Source organism: Taudactylus pleione, unplaced genomic scaffold (assembly GCF_031769625.1).
Source record: "Taudactylus pleione unplaced genomic scaffold, aTauple2 ptg000401l, whole genome shotgun sequence".
Classification (NCBI taxonomy): Eukaryota; Metazoa; Chordata; class Amphibia; order Anura; family Myobatrachidae; genus Taudactylus; species Taudactylus pleione.
The window spans coordinates 382,574-398,984 of record NW_028284803.1 but is presented as its reverse complement, the minus strand read 5'-3'; the positions used below and the strand labels follow the sequence as shown (position 1 = coordinate 398,984).

At 43.9% G+C, this 16,411-nt stretch overlaps 1 pseudogene; it reads right to left on the bottom strand.

Moving 5' to 3' along the window:
- Positions 1-543: 543 nt before the first annotated feature.
- On the bottom strand, positions 544-12,430 carry LOC148506469 (uncharacterized; annotated as a pseudogene).
- Positions 12,431-16,411: the final 3,981 nt, after the last annotated feature.

Below are 16,411 nucleotides of genomic sequence, written 5' to 3'. Positions count from 1 at the left end.
GGAATGGGAAAGAGCGTCGGCTTTACAGTTTTGTGAACTTGGGCGACAGGAGAGCTTGTAGTTGAATTGGGAGAAGAACATCGCCCATCTAGCTTGCTTCAGATTCAAACAGTTAGCAGATTTGGTCTGTGTAGATGGTGATAGGATACTGAGCCCCTTCTAGAAGGTATCGCCATTCTTCGAGAGCCAATTTTATGGCAAGTAACTCCTGGTCTCCAATGGTTTAATTCCTCTAAACAGGCAAAAACTTCCGGGAGTAGAATCCACAGGGATGAAGTTTCTCGTCCTCGAAGCATTGAGAGAGAACTGCTCCAACTCCCTAGGACAAGGCATCAACCTCTAGTATGAAGGGTCGTGTTAAATCTGGTTGTTTCAACACCGGAGTGGAAATGAAGGCCTGTTTCAGGAGTTGAAAGGCAGAAGTGGCCTCGACACTGACCAAGTGGTTGGGTCCGCCCCCTTGCAGGTGAGAGGTGAGATAGGAGCTACCAGGGTGGAGAAACCTTTAATAAACTTGCGGTAATAGTTAGCAAAACCTAAAAATCATTGAATGGACTTCAGTGATGTAGGGATAGTCCAATCGAGGACGGATTGAAGCTTTGCAGGATCTATTTGAAGATTAGACCCGGAGATGATGTACCCCAGGAATGGTACACTAGATACTTCAAAAACACATTTTTCTAACTTGCAGAAAAGTTTATTGGAGTGCAACCTTTGAAGAACCTCCTTCACCTGATTCAGATGACTTGCCAAATCTTGAGAGAAGATCAAAATATTGTCCAAGTAGATGACCACACTTTTATACAGAAGATCCCGGAAGATCTCGTTGACAAAGAATTGGAAAACAGCTGGGGCATTACAGAGGTCAAAGGACATGACAAGATACTCGTAATGCTCATCTCTGGTGTTGAAAGCTGTTTTCCATTCATCACCAGGATGGATACGAATTAAGTTGCAGGCTCCTCTTAAGTCAAACTTTGTGAAGATTGTGGCTCCTTTGACTCTGTCGAACAGCTCAGTTATGAGAGGTAGAGGATACCGATTTTTTATAGTTACGTCATTGAGTCCGTGGTAGTCAATGCATGGACGTAATCCTCCGTCTTTCTTTTTGACAAAGAAAAATCCTGCCCCTGCTGGAGTAGAAGAAGGATGAATGAAACCTTTTTTTAGATTTTCCTCAATGTATTTGGACATAGGTTGAGTTTTAGGGAGTGAGAGTGGAACCCTAGGAGGGTTCTTCCCAGGAATTAGATCTATGGGACAGTCCCAATTGCGATGAGGAGGTAGCAGATCCGGCCTTTTGCTTACTGAACACATCTGAGAAATTTGAAAAGGATTCAGGCAGGCCCACAGGAAGTTGCAGGTCAGAGGACCAAACTGGAACCACCCGATGTAGACAATCCTTGAAGCAATTGGTACTCCAGGAGATTATTTGCATGGTTGACCAGTCAATTTGTGGAGAATGTCTCTGTAGTCAGGGTAAGCCGAGAACTAGGTAATGAGAGGCTTTGGGAATCACAAGGAAAGGATAGTTCCTCAGAGTGGAGAACCCCGATGGTAAGTTTAAGTAGTTTGGTTCGTTGTGTGATGGTTCCACTATTAATTCGACTACCATCGATGGCAGTTAAGGTCACCACTCGAGTTAGGGCTTCAAAAGGAATCCAATATTTATGAACAAAGTCTGTGGTCATAAAATTTTCTGCAGCTCCAGAATCGAGAAGGGCTAGAATGGCAGTAGAACCCAGTGGAAGTGTCACTTGAGCTTGAATGGTGGAATCTGGCTTCCTAGGTGATTCAATGGCTACTCCTAACTTAACCTCTCTTCAATAAGTTAGGAGGGGGCATTTCTTGGACGGTTGGGACAAGCTTTGATTTAATGTTGAGATGAACCGCAATACATGCAAAGATTCTGTCTCTCCCTTTTCAGTTGCTCCTCTGTGGATAAGCGGGAATGATTAACCTGCATATGTTCCTCTCCCACAGGTGGTGAATAGAATCGGGGAGCAGGTCAAAGTTTACTCCGGTCGTATCTGCCCCTCTCTAAAGAGTGTTCTCTATGTCGGAGGTCCACCTTGTTACAAAGGGAAATTAATTCATCAAATTTGGGAGGAGAATCTCGAGAAGCAAGTCATCTTTAAGCCTTCCAGAATGCTGCAATGAGGGTGTCCTCATTCCAATTAAATAATGAATCTAAAATTACGTTACTGAAGAGAGAGAGAGAGAAAGATTGGTTGTCTTAGAGGAACACAGATATCACCAATTTACTAACATAAATAACGTAGTAACACTCAAGAGTTTGTGTTTCCAACGCACAAAAAATATTTTATTGTAAACAGGGGATAAATGTCTTATCTAAACAATGAGCACCAAAGTACAGTAAATAACAATAAATTATACAATTACCACACGATTCGCAAGCGCACTGGTCCAGGAATTACAGTCGTCTCCAAGATGCTGCCACTCATTCAATGGAAATGTATGAGTAAGCAACTCAACTAGGGTTCAGTATTTATTCACTTTAGATTCAATTGTATAACAAACAAGCAGGCTCATTGGTCTTTATTATGAGTCACAGTAAATGCAGCACTTCAATGGTTAGTATACATTTGGTGTCACTCGGGGCTGAACTATGTTAGAGGATCCCATTGTTTCTAATCTCCCGCCCTAGGTATGTTAATTCAAAGGGCCAATGCATTCAAAGTTGTACAGTAAATAATATGAATCCTCCAGATCTTCATAACTTGTCAGTGTTTCCTCTGATATTCATGCTGTCTGATCCATAATCCTGTGGAGACATAAGGAAATCGGTAGGTACCATACATGACCAGTTTATCTCATTCCAGGGGTCAGATATCATATATCTAGTGTTCAACATATATCATTCGGTCGACATCCTATTATAATATAATATTCTTTATATGGAACATTTGCTGTGTCAGTTTGTATTTTATTGAAGTTTGTGTATGCACTATTTAGCACTATGCACATTGGTAAATGTAAGTTATGTTTTGGTGTACTCAGCATTGGATTATTGTTAGAATGGGACACAGTTCATTGTGGTGAGGTTTCCGAAAGGATTATTAAAAAGCTCGCTGTGCGATTGATGTGCGATACATTATTTAGATATTGCCATATTAACTTATTTCATCTAAAATAGCGCCGAGCGCCCAGTCGCAGAGTAGCATGGTGTGCCATTCACAATATGGCATGGGGCAGCTGTATGGGGATGCGTGCACTACTGGATGATTGCATGCGCATTGGGATCGCGATCGCGCAAGGGTGCGTGCACAAATGTGCGTCGGGAGCGTGAATGATTTTAATAAGTGATTGCAGATGATCAAATCGTCCAATGAATATCGTGAAGTGGGTTATGTGCAATTGTGCGATTGCTTACACTCTATTTGGCTTCAACAGTCCACCCTTTGATAGCTACTATACGCTATCACCATACGCAAGCAATTATCTATAATTTTAATCTGTCAAGCCATACACTATAAAATATTAGTCAATGTTATTTTTATGAGATGGCTTAAGTTGGTAAATGTTAACCATCAACGAAGCACTTCAGGGGGAAGGACATAAAACTAACTTTATGCGCACACCACGGACCAGATACTAGAATATGATCATGATCATTGGATAGATGTGGGGATGCACCTAACCCATAAAGATAGCCTTGAATTGTGTAGAGACTTCATTTTAAGATGTTTTGAAATAGCATTAATAACATTTTTATGCACTGCTAAACAAATCCAAATCACATCATTACAAGGTACGCGTTCTTATGGGGCTTCTACTACCATTCGGATCTTATTTAAGGCAGACACTGTATTATGAAGTATTGTTCAATGTTCTTAATGATATGATTCCGTGTGGTCATTTAAACCGTTAGTAGTGCGTCTCCAGGTGGGGTTAAACAGCCCTCATACGCACTCAGCGGATCATATACAAGACCATTGTCAGGAAGTGGGAACTCATCAAGCCTATGAAGGTCGAGTGGGGGAAAAATGGAGACTACATTTGAACTAGGGTGTCCTAAAGAAACATTGACAATACTTTATCATACATGGCAACATGCAAGCAATTATTAGATCATACTCTCTAATTCAGGGTTATAATGTAGGGTATTAGTTACATTAGTATTCACAGCATCATGGGTAACTACCATCTTTATTTCAGTTTCCCTGTTACCTTCAGAAATACCTTTCCCACATTTCATAACTGCAGGAACACATCTAACACACATGCCAATTAATAAGATGACTACTAATACTAGGATCAGGAGTTTTCTTACGCTTGCAATTAGTCCTTGAACCCATTCTCCTAGACCCGAGAACCATTTAACAGGGTTCAACCAAGAGGACCACTCTTCTACCTGTTCCTCTACTTCAGCCACTGATGCATTGTGGTTCTTACGAAATTCCCATTTCAGCTGCAGAATTTCGTCCATCTTCCGGTCTATCACCTCCTTTGGGTCACTAGTGCTATTAGTGATGTAGGTGCAACACTTAACACCAAACTGGGTGGACAGGGTTCTGCAATATCCTCCAGTGACAGCTGTTAAATAATTTAGCACTAGTCTATGTTGGACCAGTTCTTTCTTGTACGCTTGTAACTCATTTCCAGTATATCTAAATGAATCATCATATAGCTCGGTGATATTATCTATCAATTTGGCAAGGTCTTGTATGTATTTAAAATTTAATGACCCCCGAGCGATCCTGGTGGGATCAAGTGCAACTAGGAATTGAAAGCCAGTCGTTTTACTAATCATCTGAGTGGCTCTATGCACTTCACCAGGAACCATATTCCTTTTGTTCCTGTGTTCATACTGTGTATGAAGATATGGGGAAGGTACTTTCTTGTGAATACCGATCATTTCACGATGTGCAACAGTCATGATCTCAGGAAGTACTTTTCCTAGATAACACAATCCACTGGAACTCGGAGAGAGCCACTTGTATGCTTTTCTACCACATATAAAATAGACATCATCAGGGAGGACGTATGGGATAGAATGTATCATTATCATGGATCACATTTCCCTAGCAAATGTTCCTATCCCAGGTTCTCCCATCTGGTTAAAACAAGATTCTGGCTGTATAACTTGAGCGCAATACCCTTCTGGTACACTACCAACCATATCCTGGGTGTCCACACGTGTGTATCTATACCGGAAGTGTCTCCCACTTGATCTAATTGAGCGAAACAATTCAAAATTTAATGGCTCATTATCTGCTCTTAAGGAGAAAGTCATAGTCTGATTATTCCGTTACTTCCCAACTTCCTGGTCTCTTGAAGTTAGTGATGTTACAACATAATAGGGATTTATCCACTTGGTATTGATGAAGTCTAAAGTGTGGTGGTTTGGACATCAAGAATTTCCCATCCAGTGTTTTTCCTTTTTGTAACCCCAAGATCTCTGTGACATTTAGGGGGAATGGCACTAACCCTACATTGTGCTGTCCCTGGGGAACATGAGAGCATACCCAACAGTCGGTCTGGTTAAGGACATGGCCCACCATGGTATGATAATTCTCTAAAGGATGTCCACCCCAATACTGCTTATAAACAGGTTGGCAACGTTGAATACATCTCTCATCAACTAGGGACCCACACATTCTACAATTACACAAGTCCTCAGATGATAAACCTTCACATTGTCTCCGAGTTTCCAAGCTATCAGGGTTATCAACAATAACAGTATCAGGATTGGTCAGGTACCGCCCTTGTGTTAGTAGACCTCCATTTCTCAACTCCATTCCACTGATGTCATTATCGACCTCTCTCTCCATTCTTTGACCACCAGCACAGAACCAGGACACCCTGAAGCAAAAGAGCATGAGATGAACCCTGTAAGGATAAACAACAGCAGTCACAATTTGAAACTCCATTACCAGACCCAGGGTCTTACCAGCCTCGTTCAGGTGCTACTGATACAGTTAAGAGCTTTCATGGAACAGGCTTTCAATAGACAGGTCCACGTTTTCTGTCTCTCCTCCGCCCTTGATCTCCTTTGGATCGTTGACTTTCTTACAGTGGCTTTGATGGACCCAGGTGTCTCTCTCGGCTACTTTCACAGATGTTGTACTTGTCAGTAGCACTTGGTACGGTCCTTCCCAGCGATCAGTCAAGCAACCTGAATGTAAAAAGTTTTGAATCATTACATACTCTCCAGGTTCAACATCATGACAGTTCATTTCAGGCATATCTGGTGATAGCAATTTCGGTTTCTGTTGCTGTTGTTTGAGCTGCTTACTCATTTTTATAAGGAACCTCACTGTAACCTCATTGTTACATTTTAAATATTCCTGAGGGCTTACAATTACATGAGGTTGCTTCCCAAACAATATTTCAAATGGGGATAAATTAAGAGGGGATCTAGGAGTGGTCCTGATACTATGGAGTACAAGAGGCAAGGCTTCTGGCCATCCCAATCCAGTCTCAGCCATGACTTTACTTAATTTATACTTAATAGTACCATTCACCCTCTCCACCTTGGCACGGGCCTGTGGTCGATATGGGGTGTGAAGCTTACTATTAATACCCATTAACTTGCACATACTTTGAAAGACATCTCCGGTGAAATGGGTACCCCTATCGCTTTCAATTACTCTAGGGATACCATACCTACACACATTCCTGAACTATCTTCTAAGCAGTAAATGCAGCAGTATTAGTTGCAGCTGGATATGCTTCAACCCAATTAGAGAACACATCTGTACAAACCAATACATTATTATTATTATCATTTATTTATATGGCGCCACAAGTGTTCCGCAGCGCCTTACAAAGTACAAAAACAAATTGTATACAAGTGACTTACAGAACAATACAATACAGGTCATGGATAATATATATTGCTACATTAGCGACCATATCACCCAGATAAGCAACAGAGCATAAGCAACCAAGTGTTAGGAGCCCTAGTGGTGAGTAAGAAGTAAATTACACAATAGTAAGGAGAAGCACAAGAGGGTACCTGGCCCTGCTCGTGAGAGCTTACAATCTAAAAATGTGGGGGAAGACAAACTGGGTTGACACAGATGGGGTAGATGGGGACGAAGGAGCATGTTGCAAGGAGTTAGAATGATAGCTGAAAGGCTTTGATGAAGTAGTGGGTCTTAAGAGCCCGTTTGAAGGATTGCAAATAGGTGGAGAGTCTGATGGGGAGTGGGAGAGAGTTCCAGAGGTGGGGAGCAGTGCGGGCAAAATCTTGGAGGCGGGAGTGGGAGGAAGTAATCAGCTGGCAAGAAAGGTGGCGTGCATTAGTTGAGCGAAGAGGGCGGAGGAGCGTGAATGGAGATGAAATCAGAGATATATAGGGGAGAAGATTGGGTGAGGTTTTTGTGAGCGAGCATGAGAACCTAAAATTGGGTTCTAAAAGGGAAGGGGAGCCAGTGGAGAGCTTGTAAGAGAGGCGAGGCAGATGTAGAGCGTTTGGAGAGGAAGATAAGCCGTGCAGCAGCATTAAGTATAAACTGGAGAGGAGAGAGATGGGATTTGGGGAGGCCAGATAGGAGGAGGTTACAATAGTCCAATCTGGAGATGACCAGTGAGTGTATGAGTGTTTTAGTAGCATCCTGGGTGAGATAGGGTCTGATCTTAGAAATATACATACTTCAAATTCCTGCAAGGTGGTAACTGGATGATATCAATCTGTATAACCTGGAAAGGTCTGTCTGCTGGAGGGATGTGAGATGGTTTGGTAGGTATTGTTTTTCCTACATTCTTCCTTAAGCAGGTCAAACAGGACATTGCTCTTTTCTCAGCTTGGGAAGAGAAGCCAGGTGCATACCAGTATGCTTTCACTAATTTGCACATACCCTGTTTGCCCAGGTGAGTCAGACCATGTGCTGCTTCAGCCAAGCTAGGATAGTACGCCTTAGGGTCTACTGGCTTCCCTTGTCCACTTCTCCACAGCCCAGAGGACTCTTGCTCACATCCCTTGGATCTCCAGCTTGCCTTTTCCTGTAAGGTACATACTTCCAGCATTTCAACCAGCTTCTGTGCATCAACAGTTTCAAATAACATCACACTATTCATTTGATTATACTTTAACCCTGCTGCCCATTTGGCAGCTTCTTCAGCCCTATTGTTACCCAATGATACTGGATTGTCCTCACAGGTGTGAGCCTTACATTTAATGACAGCTACGGTCTTGGGTAGCTGGATTGTAGTCAATAGTCATTTAATGTGATGTGCCTGCTGCTGTCATAAAAATTCTCAAACGCCATAGGGCACCGAAATCATGCACCACCCCAAACGCATATCTGGAGTCAGTGTAGATATTGGCAGATTTTCCTTCCACCAACTCACACGCTCTCCTTAGTGCCACAAGCTCCGCTACCTGAGCTGAATGTGGTGGACCCAGTGGTTCCTCCTCTATGACTTCTTTGTCATCTACGACAGCATAACCTGTACATAACTCACCTGTGTCAGTCTGTCTATGACAACTCCCATCCGCGTATAACGTTAAGTCTACATTCTCTAGTGGTATGTCGCGTATGTCAGGCCTAACTGTAAAATTTTGATTTAGATAATCCATACAACCATGCACATCAATACCTATACCAAACTCACCTTCTACCATTGCAATGATTCACTTTTACCTTCCACCCTTTGTGCATCATGAGGCACACATGGTAAATATGTAGCAGGATTTAGAGTATTACACCTTTTTATAGTTATGTTGGTGGGAGCAATCAGTGCTAGTTCCCATTTCGTGAATCTAGCGGAAGAAATGTGTCTAGTCTGGGCTGAGTTTAGTAATGCAGAGACCGCATGTGGTGTATGAACTGTCAAGTCATGGCCTAACACTATGTCCTCACTCTTATTTACTAAGAGAGCGGTTGCAGCTACGCTTCTTAAACACGTTGGGAGTGATCTCGCCACAGTGTCCAACTGGGCACTGTAGTATGCTACTGGTCTATTGGCATCACCATGTTTTTGTATAAGGACACCTGCAGCGCAACCAGCAGCTTCCGTACAGAACAGGTCAAAAGGTTTTTCGTAATCTGGAATCCCCAATGCAGGTGCTCTTGTTAGACTATCCTTAAGATTAAGGAAATCCTGCTCTGACTCATCAGTATGCAAGACAATGTCTGGTTTGGTGGAAGAGACTAACTCCTGCAATGGTAAAGCCAGACTAGAGAAACCTGGTATCCATGTTCTACAATATCCACACATGCCCAGGAAGGTACGAATCTGGTGCTGGTTTCGCGGCAGTGCCATGGTCTGTATGGCGTGGATTCGGTCAGTAGTCAGATGCCGTAGGCCCTGGGTGAGACAGCGTCCCAAGTATTTGACCCTGGTCTGGCACGGCTGTAACTTGTCCTTAGCAACCTTATGCCCTGTGTGCGAGAGGTGAAGCAGTAAAAGTTTAGTATCATTCAAACATGACGTAAACTAATCAGAGCATAACAATAAATCGTCCACATATTGTATTAGAACAGATCCATTGGCAGGTTGGAAAGACTGTAAACAATCGTGTAAGGCCTGTGAGAAAATACTGGGGCTGTCTATGAAGCCCTGGGTAGTCGTGTCCATGTATATTGTACCCCCCTATATGTAAATGCAAATAAATATTGACAGTCAGGATGTAGAGGCCAGAGAAAAATGCAGAACTTGGTTCAATGACAGTGAAATGGGTTGAACGTGGTTGAATTTGCATCAGGATGACAGCTGGGTTTGGCACTACGGGGATTTGGCTTTCTACCACTTTATTAACTGATCAAAGGTCCTGTACCAGCCTATTCCCCCTCCCACCACTCTTCTTCACAGGGAAGATGGGACTGTTGGCTACACTAGTGATACAGACTAAAATTCCCTGCTGTAATAATCGTTCAATTATGGGATAAACCCCTAATTCTACCTCCTGTTTTAACGGGTATTGAGGAATTTTTGGAACTTGCCTACCGCTTTTTAAGTTTACTATTACGGGAGCTACATTTGCCATTAACCCAGTGTCCTGTCCATCCTTGGTCCAAAGGGAATCAGGTATTTGTGCTAACATATTGTTTACCTGAGCTGGACATTGTTTCGATATGGTAGTGTGCATCATTAACCTTTGGGGAGTGTCTAGCACATCCCTTACCTCATGTGCGAACCTTTCTGGGACATCCATAAATATACTGTCAGGGGTACAATGGATGACACATCCCATCTTGCACAATAAATCCCTTCCTAGGAGATTAGTAGGGACCATTGCTGCCAGAAGGAAAGAGTGTCTGGCATGCAATGGGCCAATAGTAATTTCCATAGATTCAGTTGAAGGATAATGCTGTACATCACCTGTTACACCCATTGCTGACACTGTCTTGTTAGTAATTCGCAAATTAGAAGGGGATTTTAATACTGACCTGGTCGCCACTGTATCTACAAGAAAGGAATGTTCAGTACCAGCTACATTAACCCTTATTACCAGTTCTTCTCTAGTACTTCCAGTTATCCTGACTGCCTGCAGATTTCAGGTATGACCTGATCCCTATAGTTGACTATCTTGACCCACCAGAGCATTTACTGCAATTATGAGGGCAGGGTTTAACTGATCATTTTTGATGGTATGGGATGGGTTTACATTTTCCTGGTTAGGTGGTCCCTGTAGTATGGCTTTACAGTCTTTTCTAAAATGTCCTGGTTGGTTACAGTTAAAGCACATTTTTTTTGTACGGATTTGACTATTTCTGGGAAATAGTTGTTTTTTGTGTTGAGGGTTAGAGGTAGGGAATGGCTGTGGGGATGGATATGGGAGCTTAGATTGAGGATGAAAATTGTTTTGTGGCCGAGTGTGGTAAGTATAATATGGTTGTGGTATGTGTGACTGCGCAAAGGGGTGATATTTGTTAAGTACTTGTAACTGCGCAGGTGGATAAGTGTCTTGTGGCTGTAACTACATATCTTCCAGAGCTTGTATACTGACAGCCATTAGTTTTTCGCTCTGTGATTCGCGATTTATGAGTATGTTCTTGTCATGCTCAATAGCAGTTTCCTTAAGTACGTCAACCGTTATTCCTCTCCATCCGGGTTGTGAGATCTGAACTCTGGTCTTTAGACTATCCTTAAGACCATCCATCAGAACAGTGATGACCATCTCCCGGTAGTGAGTGCTATCCTTAATGTTTTCTATCCCAGTGTACTGAGTGATAATCTACAGCCCTCGATTAAAATAATCTTCTGCAGGTTCACTTTCTTTTTGCTTAATGGTAAAGATTTTACTCCAGTTGACCACTAAGGGGAAAAATACGGCTAACTGGGCGACTATGCGGGCAATGCAATCCTGATTACCTTGATCAGTCAAGGGGACATCTACATCCAGAGTACATGCTGTGATAAACTTTTTCACATCTGTACCTTCTGGGAGACATGCCCTTAACACCACATGCCAGTCCTTATTGGTTGGCTCATGGGCATTGCCTAAGTCCTTGATGAAACGCTGACACTTTGCCAGTTGTTTCCTAGGGTCAGGGAAATCAGACATAATGGAATGTAGTTCCGCCCGTGTCCATGGACAGTGCATCGCTACTTCCCTTGTGGGGATTACATCATTTGCATCCGCAACTCCATTGGGAACAATTATTGTCCGTACTGGATGGATGCTTTCCACTTCTATACCTCTAATCCTATTACTGCAGCGAACAGCATTAGCAACCTCCATTACTGTAGTGGTAGGTGTCAATGCTTCCTGCACCCTTATTACAGGAACCTCCCCCACCATGGGTTCTACTAAGGCCTCCCCCCTTTGGGCTAAGGATTCCTCCCCCACTCCTGATGCTAATGGGTAATCTGTTTGTACTTGCTGGGAAGGGACATTCAACAATTGCACAGCATGGGACATGGCTGACATTTCTAAAGGTTCATTTTCTGCATCATAAACATTTTCAGTATTCAAACTCAGATGCGGGTACAGCTTACTTGGTTCAGTTACATTTTTATCATTTTTGGTGGGTAATGTATCTTCACCGCCCATCACATAAGGTGGTGGTGGTGCGCAAGTGCGAATTGCAATATCTTTGGCAACGCTACTGTGCCGCATGTTTGTGTTTTCCTGTGGTGCGCATGCGGCGCTGTTCAGCGTTGCGTGCGCATCACCCCTTGATGTGCACATGACGCAACTCTGCATCTCGTTCGCACCATTAACCCACGTGTTACTCTCATGCTGCCAGAGTTTCAAACAATCATTATACTCCACTCTTTTCTTCAAGGATTTCACTCTACATATGTGATCCTTGAGGTTATTTAAGATCTCCACATTAAAGCTACCAATCTTTGGGAAAGGCCTCACACTCTTACTCGTCATCTTAACCCACACGGCACAGTGCATTGTTGCGTATGCACCGTACTTTGTGTGCATTATATGAAGAGCTGACCCAGTCGGACCTTGCAGTGGCAGCTCATCGTCTGCCTTCTTTGTTGACTGTTTAGCGCCCATTTTGACTTACTCTAAACCTTCCAACAAAGAAGAGACCGGTGAAAGAGTGAACTTTTAGGCTGCTTTCATGCACCTATACTACGGTTAAACAATACTTAAAAAGGGAACACAGTAATACCTACTAATGCAAACACAGTTAACAACCTATTAATAGGGAACTCAGGAATTATCTAACTATAGATAAACCACAGTTAACAACCTATTTACCCTTCTTTTCCCCGCACCCAGATCTCAATCACAGGATGCCACACCTATGCTGTAAAGTCGCAAAACTCAAAAGCCCTAAATGACCAATGAATTTTACGACCACACTGGAAGCTATTCTTTATCATTAATCTTTAACGAAAGGACATCAAAAAGATCCCCTCTGCCAGTATACCTGCTATGTATACCCTAGGGATCACATATACACCCTAGTTTTTTTGAAAAGAAGCTCACACAGTACTTCTATTTCTCCAATCGCTAACATGCGCCTTTCACACTTTTCTATTTTTCTGGCCAGAAAACTTAAACGCCTTTCTTTGGATTTAGCAGTCTTTTAGGAGATCACACCCTACCACTATGACGTCTTGCAGTTTTAAACAATTGCTGGAAACATTACGTAAATGTAAGAAACACGTGTATACGCTACTGTGTGCCCGGTCGCATTTGCTTTTATGCGACCGCTTACATGTGGCGTATAGTACTCCTACTTCCGGTTGCAAATGCTAGGATGCGACCGCTGTACGTGGCATGGTGACTTTTACAGCGCTATTGTGCGACCGGTCACGTGCACTACAGAGCGGCCGCTTACACAATAGCATGGGCAAATGAAAAGACACAAATTTCTCTCTTTTATCCCCAGGTCCCAATAAGCCCTACCTGTAGTCGCTAAACTGCGATCCTCCGTCTCCCAACAAACAGCAAAGCAGGAAAAAGGTCTGCTGGCGCGCCAAAAAATCCGCTCTTTGTTGCGAGACGAGGGGAGCAGAGCAGCGAATAGAAGGATGGGTGAAAACCAACAAACGAGCCCCCAAACTAACGAATCTAAAATTACGTTACTGAAGAGAGAGAGAGAGACTGGTTGTCTTAGAGGAATACATATATCGCCAATTTACTAACATAAATAATGTAGTAACACTCAAGAGTTTGTGTTTCCAACGCACAAAAAATATTATATTGTAAACAGGGGATAAATGCCTTAATCTAAACAATGAGCGCCAAAGTACAGTAAATAACAATAAATGATACAATTACCACACGATTCGCAAGCGCACTGGTCCAGGAATTACAGTCATCTCCAAGATGCTGCCACTCATTCAATGGAAATGTATGAGTAAGCAACTCAACCAGGGATCGTTATTTTTTCACTTTAGATTCAATTGTATAACAAACAAGCAGGCTCATTGGTCTTTATTATGAGTCACAGTAAATGCAGCACTTCAATGGTTAGTATACATTTGGTGTCACTCGGGGCTGAACTATGTTAGAGGATCCCATTGTTTCTAATCTCCCGCCCTACGTATGTTAATTCAAAGGGCCAATGCATACAAAGTTGTACAGTAAATAATATGAATCCTCCAGATCTTCATAACTTGTCGGTGTTTCCTCTGATATTCATGCTGTCTGATCCATAATCCTGTGGAGACATAAGGAAATCGGTAGGTACCATACACGACCAGTTTATCTCATTCCTGGGGTCAGATATCATATATCTAGTGTTCAACATATATCATTCGGTCGACATCCTATTATAATATAATATTCTTTATATGGAACATTTGCTGTGTCAGTTTGTATGTTTTTGAAGTTTGTGTATGCGCTATTTAGCACTATGCACATTTGTAAATGTAAGTTATGTTTTGGTGTACTCAGCATTGGATTATTGTTAGAATGGGACACAGGGCCAGATTCTGACCCGCTCGTGAGCGCTGAGCGCTCGCTAGCGGGTCGATGGTGCTCTAGTGCGCATGCGCACGACGGAGTGAGCTCCGTCGAGCGCATGCGCAAGACCCAAATAACGATGGGGTAGCCATCATTATGGGTCTCGCACCAAAGGGGGCGTGCTGTCGATGTTGATTGACAGCACGCCCCCTTTGGTGGGCGTGCTGGGGGCATGGCTGCCAGACGGAGGCGTTCCCAAGGGAACGCCTTCCGTCTGTGTCCGGCCCCACTGACATCACTAGTGATGTCAGTTGGAGTGATTTTGGCTCTGATAGAGCCAAAATCACTCCAGGGCTTGCGGTCACCGAGACCCTACCGCAGGGTCTCGTCGCAAGGATGATGGTCGCGATGGTCTTGACCATCGCGACAATCTTTTTGGCCGCTCGCATATGCTGTGGGTGGTCACTCACAGCTATGTGAGCGGCCGGGAGGCCGCTCCAAGTTTAGGTAGGAGGGCCCTGATTCAGAGTGAGAACTCTGGTCAGAGCGTCCAGCTCTGAATCAGGCCCACAGTTCATTGTGGTGAGGTTTCCGCTAGGATTATTAAAAAGCTTGCTGTGCGATTGATGTGCAATACATTATTTAGATATTGCCATATTAACTTATTTCATCTAAAATGGCGCCGAGCGCCCAGTCACAGAGTAGCGTGGTGTGCCATTCACATGGCGTGGGGCAGCTGTATGGGGATGCGTGCACTACTGGATGATTGCATGCGCATTGGGATCGCGATCACGCACGGGTGCATGCGCAAATGTGTGTCGGGAGCGTGAATGATTTTAAGAAGTGACTGCGGACGATCAAATCGTCCGATGAATATCGTGAAGCGGGTTATGTGCAATTGTGCGATTGCTTACAATCTATTTGGCTTCGACATAAGTTCTGAAGACAAGGTTCAGAATTGAATAACATACTGTCCGACCATTTTACTGCCTTGCCGAAGACGAAGATTATCTGTTGAGGCAGAAGAAACTCTACCGGGCTCGTCGAAGATTCTACAAAACATGGCAATGAATTTGGAGTAATTAGAGAGTAGTTGATCGGATGAGTGGGGAAACCCAGTCAAGGGCTGGTCTGGTAAGTAGAGAGATTATGTAAGCTACTCGAATTCTGGCAGTTGGGAAGTTGGCTGGTTGCAGTTCAAAATTAATTTTGCACTGATTTAGAAAACCCCTGCATAACTTGGGGTTGCCATCAAACTTGCTGGTTAATGCGAGTCGGAGATGAGGAATAGGTTGTACTGAAGGTGAAGGCACCATGGAGGAGGAACTTGAAGCTTGGGCACTGACTGGCACTGAATTTGATAACAGAGACTGAGGGCCTCTTTCAGAGGCGGTCGGAGGATGCAAGTGGTCGCTCAGAAACTGGGCGGCTGCTTGCATCCTGATCGCCAGCCTCTGTTTCGGTCGTTAGGCTGTGGGTTAACACCCACAGCTCTTACGACTGCTCCGGTGATGGTCACGATGGTCAGAGACCATCGCGACCATCGGGGCTTACGACGAGACCCTAGGGTAGGGTCTCACTTGTCGTAAGCCCCGGAGAGCTTCTTGCTCTGTCAGAGCCGGAAGCTCTCCACTGACATCACTAGTGATGTCAGTGGGGCCTCCCCCAAATGGTAGGCGTTCCCATCGGAATGCCTCGTTTGGGCTGCCACCCCCCCGGGCCGCCTTCCAAACGGGGCGAGCTGTCAATCAACATCAACAGCTCGCCCCCTTTGGAAAGAGACCTGCTGCAACCGGCACTGTCGGTCGTAGCGGGTCTCACGCATGTGCACGAGGGAGCCGGTGGTCGTAGACCATACGACCGCCTCTGAATGAAGGCCTGAATGCTGTCCAAGCATGAAGACATACCCTGAATGAACTGGATGAGTTGGAGTTGAGAAGTCTCCTGTCTTTCCAGGTGAGAAAGGACATTTTGAGAAGAATCTGAACTAGATCCCTGACCACTTGCCGAGTCCATCTAGCCAGTGAAAACTGTCACGGATGTGTTTTCTTTTAGTCGTGTTCCCGGGCTGGGGTTAGGACTAGCTCTATTCAACTCAGTTGCCCTCTGGAGGAGACT